At 41.8% G+C, this 5,821-nt stretch overlaps 1 pseudogene; it reads left to right on the top strand.

Moving 5' to 3' along the window:
* Window positions 1-5,444, top strand: part of LOC122546401 — a 6,621-nt pseudogene extending 1,177 nt beyond the window's left edge.
* The last annotated feature ends 377 nt before the right edge of the window (window positions 5,445-5,821 follow it).

Below are 5,821 nucleotides of genomic sequence, written 5' to 3' on the forward strand. Positions count from 1 at the left end.
GTCACGCAGACACCCGATGACTATTATCCCCTGCTCCCACCACTCAGCCAGTTCTAGATCCAATCTGTCAAATTAACTTGGATCCCATTGGCTCTGATTATTGCTATCATCTGGACATCGAGTTATCTCTATGAAAACTACTATCAAATTGTTACACGTGACTTCCTCTCAATAAAACCGTGCTGAAAATTGTTGATTTATCTTCCAAATGAAAACTAATTTCACTTCTCAATAGTTTCCCTACCACTGAGACTAGCTTGACAGATCTGTGTTTTCATTATTTATCCCTTCCTTCGTCCTGCATAACAGTGCAACGTTGGCTGATCTACACTCACTTGGCACAACTGCTGTGGCCAGACAGGAATTCTAAATTATTGTCAGCGACCCAACTATTTCATCCTTTGCATCGCTCAACCGCTTGGTATACTTTTCATTTGCCCTGGAAATATAACCACTTTTCATTCAGCAAGACAACACAGGACATCACGTCATGTGTCCTAATTTCTGAAAGTACATCACAACACCCCTCCATGATTTCTGTCCCCACACTGTCCCTCTTCCTAGTAAACACTGACACAACACATTCGTTTTGACCACCACCTAATCCTCCGGCTCCACTCCAATAATAACACTTAATGGGCATTATTATTTCCCGAATAATTCTTTTATTATGAATGAGCCTGTAACTTTTAAAAATATTTTCCTTTATTTTGACTGCTATTATTTTCTCATGGTCCCTTTTGCTCTTCTAATTCCTTTGTCTTTCAAACTCCCCCTTGCACGTTCTGTACTCCATATTAGTTTCTATTGTTTTGAGATTTCAGTATAGACCGGAAGCCTCCCTTGTTTCTCTTTATCTCCCCCTCCATGCCCTTTGGTGTCCAGAGCCCGCTGCATTCTTGGTCCCACGCAGTGGCTTCCTGGGAAATGCCCTCCCTGTGATTTTCCTATCTCTTTCTTACATGTGTCACACTGCTCTGACTCAGATTTACCAATAAGTGTCAGCTTCCAGTCCACTCTGGTCAAGTCATTACCTGATTTTACTAAAATTGTCCTTCCCCTTTTCAGAACTTTGGGCCAATTTCTATTCCTTTGCAGTACAATCTGAAATCCAACTGATTTACCATCACTGTCTGCAAAGTGCTCCACCATTGATATTTTACCCAATGGGTCGACTTCATTCCCTAAAGTTAAGTTCAGATTCACCACTCTATTGCAATGTCTGGATTAAAATTCTCTGTATTAAACACATACTTTGTTCAAATATTCTCCTGGAGGCATTTTCAGAATTGTGCTCCCTCTCAACTTTTGACAAAATGAATATCCAAGCCTATGCTGAGGAAGTTAAAAATCTCTTTTTCTCATTCCCCTATTTAATTTACATGTCTCTGAAATTTGCCCATGTATTTGCACTTGGTCTTTTGGACCTATAGTAAGGTCTATCGTGCTCTCCCAATCATTATGTTTGCTGTATTTTGGTTTTGAAGTACTGTCCATTTGCCTTTGTTCAAGGAGGTATCCATGATTTCATTTCTCTTTACAGCCTAAAATACTCTTGTCAGAATTGCGACAGAAGCAACATTCTGTACCGCACACCCCCGCCCCCATCATTTTCCATCTTTCCCTGTCTCGTCTGAAGGCACTAAATCCTGGAATATTGAATAGCCACTCCTGCCTGGCTCTCAATATGTCTCCGTGATAGCAACGGCATCATATCTTCATTTATGCCAGTAATTCGTCTGCCTTGTTCATCAGACTCTGTCATTAAAACGAATACCATCCAACGTTGCTATCTCCCTTCTGATGTTACCAGCCTATAGTTTCTGTGCCTCCTTGACTCCCTTGCTGTGTCCTCTAAGTTTAGCCTTTCACATTGTCCTGCTGATCTTTCTGTGTGGATCCCAGCTTCTCCAGCACTCTGCACAATTATGATTCTTGTATCCATTAACCACAAGAAACCTTGATATATGAGAACTGATTGCATTTGTTATGAAATTCATCGGATAATGTATGCGATGTGTTTCCTAAAGGTCCAGATATTCTCCCACCAACCCTTCTCCTAACTGTGAGCTCCAGTGAAGACATCGCGAGCAGCAAGTTTGCAACCGTCGTCTGTTCAATCATCGAGTTCCATCCGAAGTCAATCTCCGTGAGTTGGTTGAAAAATGGCCGACACTTGGATTCTGGCTTCTTCACGTCTCCCGTGTGTGAGGCGAACGGGAACTTCTCGGTGACGAGTCGGCTGATGGTCCCTTATGGTGAATGGTACAACAGTGCGGTCTATACCTGCCAGGTCACTCATGGAGAGAACACTCAAAGTAAAAACATCACCGCACTCCAGGGTAAGAGACACAGACTGAGAGAGCTACAAATCATTCTGAACTCTGATGTGAATCAAACACACTAATTTATCAGGCGTAGTAAACAGCACGGTACAGCTTCTCATTTCCCAACATGCCACGTATCTCATTTCAGTTTGAGTGTTACATTAGCATTGTTCATAATTCACCATTTTGGCAAGTCAGAAAAGCATGTTTCCTCTCTGTTGAAGATAGATATATAGACAGTGAGCTTTGTTAAATAGTTTGTTGCCAGACCATGCTGGGAGAGGCATTCAGAGTGCTGAATCTTTGCCTGGTAGCTGCTTCAAGGATAAGTTTGGGGGTGGAGGGGGGATATTGGAGAGATATCTGATTGAAACATAGAAAATACTGAGAGACTGAGGTCGAGTGAATGTGGAATAGATGCTTTGACTAGTAGGCGAGACTAGGACCCAAGGGCACAGTCTCAGGGTCAAAGGGGCACCGTTTAGAACTGGGATGGGGAGGAATTTCTTCAGCCAGAGGGTGATGAGTCTGTGGAACATGTTGCTGCAGAGGGCTGTGGAGGCCAGGCCATTGTGTGTATTCAAGCCAGAGATAGATCGGCTCTTGTTTAGTACGGGGAGAAGGCAGGAGAATGGCTTTAGCCCGAAACGTCGTTTTTCCTGCTCGTCGGATGCTGCCTGACCTGCTGTGCTTTTCCAGCATCATTCTGATCTAAACTCTGGATTGGCCGAACAGCCTTATTCTGAACCTCTAACAAATTGACGTGGTTAAAATATGCAGTGACCCTTACTTGAGAATAAATCAAAATGCGTTCAATGCTTCATTCCCTGCTCAGGAATGACCTGTTGGTTGGACATTGTACGACATCGATTTTTATCTGGTACTGAGCTCTTTAACTTCATTTATGGGATCAGACCGCAGACCAAGTGGGTATCACATTTGATGAACGGGGATAAATGTGATCTCACTGAGCTTCTTTAAGATGCCCTCTGTAATTAGTGGATGAGGCAGGAGAATAAATTCTGGTGGGAATACTACAATAGGGATGAATGAACTAGGAACTCGAGACAGGCTGATTTAGCCTGGTTTGGGGTGGCGATGTTTACACAGTGAGTAGTGGATGTCTATAAAATTAGTGACATTTCCATCGCGTTTGTAGATTAAGTTAAGACGCTTTTGTTTGTGTTTGTTTTCTCTCCTGCTCTATGAAGAATTTAAAAAATGCAGCTTGGTAAATAAAGTAAAAGTACAGACCAGTTATGAACTAACTGAATGGAGGGAAAGACTTAAGGAGATGGGTGTCCTTCCCGATATCCAATGCTGTACTCAATGTCTTGTTTTCAGATCTATTCCAAACACAGCCCACGAGGAACAATGACATAAATTAGAGAATGACATCACACCAATAACGCAAAGTATTTTTAATCATGTTAAATATAATGAACAGAATTTCCATGGCTGTTCACCACTCCTGTAACACTTTAGAACTCTGCAAAGAGAATAATAATTATTTATTATAATCTGTCCAAAATTTGGGATGTGATTTGGCAGTCAGTGTGACCAGCAGCACTTGCACCTAAAGGTTATGAACATGGAAATGAACTCATTATATTCAGATTACTCTTGTCACAAGTATAAATGGATGGTCTTAAGTGAGAGACAAACTCCGAAAGAAAGATAATTCCATGGGTTACATGATGGTATCTTCGATGATTTTACTTTTTTCACAGGTTTCACTTGTTACAAAGCCAGTGTTCTTTCGGAATAATTACACAGGGTATGTCATAGGTAATCACAAATGTTTCACAGATCAAAATACATCAACAATAGTAAGCATCGTTTCAGAATAGTTGGAGTTGCCATTTTGGAGGTGGTGTCTTCACCCTGTGAAGGAGTAATCTGAAGATTGGCTGTTTGTATCAGAAAGGGGCATTTTTCATTGACTTTGATTTTTGTTTCATAGAAGATACCGAGTGCCACCCTAACACCGTAAGAATCCTCCCACCGCCAGTAGAACAAGTCTTACTGGAGGCGACGGTGACGTTACCCTGCGTTGTGTCCAATCTTCCTTCTGGAGTCAATGTGACCTGGAGACAAGAAAAGAAGCCTCTGAAATCAGAGATTGCTGAGCAGCCTGGACAGAATCCCGACAGGGTGATCAGCAAATTAGACATTTCTACTGAAGCCTGGCTGAGTGGCGTTACTTTTGAATGTGTGGTGTACCATCAGAATCTACCGACTCCGCTGAGAGACTCCATCCACAAGGAGAAAGGTGAGTGGTGAGATTAATGCACAAAGGATCCCATGTGTAATCCAGATCCAGTTACATCAATGATAGGCTTTGATTGGAAATGAACCAACACCGTTGGGAGCATTAATGATGCATCTGAAGGCAGGATAGCTAAGTAGCTGCTTAAGAAAAAGATGGACCAAAGGATATTGTATTCTGATTAAGTCAGATAAGGTGGGAAGTAGCCTGGGTTGTGACGTCACCATCAGCAATGACAAATTGCCAGAATGTCCACGTTGTGGGCTGGAAACATGGAGACAACTTTCACATTAAACTTTCCTTTTTTTACTGAACTGTATGTGTACCACTCTGCTCCTTTAAAAAACAAAAGTGAATAAATCCCAAATTAAACATGGCGTATTTTAATATTTAGTGAAATTGTGATGTTGGTTTCAGGATTTTTTTGGTTGATTTTTATTTGTCTCAAATATTCTGCAGTGATTAATCCGCTGGAGCCAGTGTCGGTCCTCCTGCCACCAACAGAAGAAATCTCCGCTCAGAGGTTTCTCTCCCTCACCTGCTGAGTGAGAGGTTTCTCCCCCCGAGAGATCTTCGTCAAGTGGACAAACAATGACAAGCCGGTGAATCCCAGTAACTACAAGAACACCGAGGTGATGGCGGAGAGTGACAACACTTCCTTCTTTATCAGCAGCCTGTTATCCATTACAGCAGAGGAGTGGGCCAGCGGTGCTTCTTACTCCTGTGTGGTGGGACATGAAACGATTCCATTGAAGATCATCAACAGAACAGTCGATAAATCCAGCGGTAAACCTTGTTTTGTAAACATTTCACTTGCACTGATGGATACTGTTAATTCATGTCAATAAAAATCTCAAAGTTGCATTTAATAATTCAGCAGAAGTAATGAAGTGTTTTTTTTTTCCTCCAGTTGTGAGTTAAACACTGAATTAGTTGTTTCTCATTCTGACTTACATTCCATCTGTGTAGTTAAAGTAGATTATTAACAGGTCTAGGACGAGTGTCTTGTGCAGTTAATGTTCTCTGCTCAGATACACCCTGGGTCAGAGATAGAGTAAAGCTCACTCATTGCAGGATTCCGCCAAGGACGTTATCCATCCTAAATCCCTCTGTGACAAAATCTGACAATGTCCATTTTATGTCAAGGGTAGGGCATGAGTTTTGAACTTGGTGTTTTTGATTCCCCCGATTGGATATTCTTACAAAATTCATGTCAGTTTTAAAC

This window comes from Chiloscyllium plagiosum, unplaced genomic scaffold (assembly GCF_004010195.1).
Source record: "Chiloscyllium plagiosum isolate BGI_BamShark_2017 unplaced genomic scaffold, ASM401019v2 scaf_66587, whole genome shotgun sequence".
Taxonomy (NCBI): Eukaryota; Metazoa; Chordata; class Chondrichthyes; order Orectolobiformes; family Hemiscylliidae; genus Chiloscyllium; species Chiloscyllium plagiosum.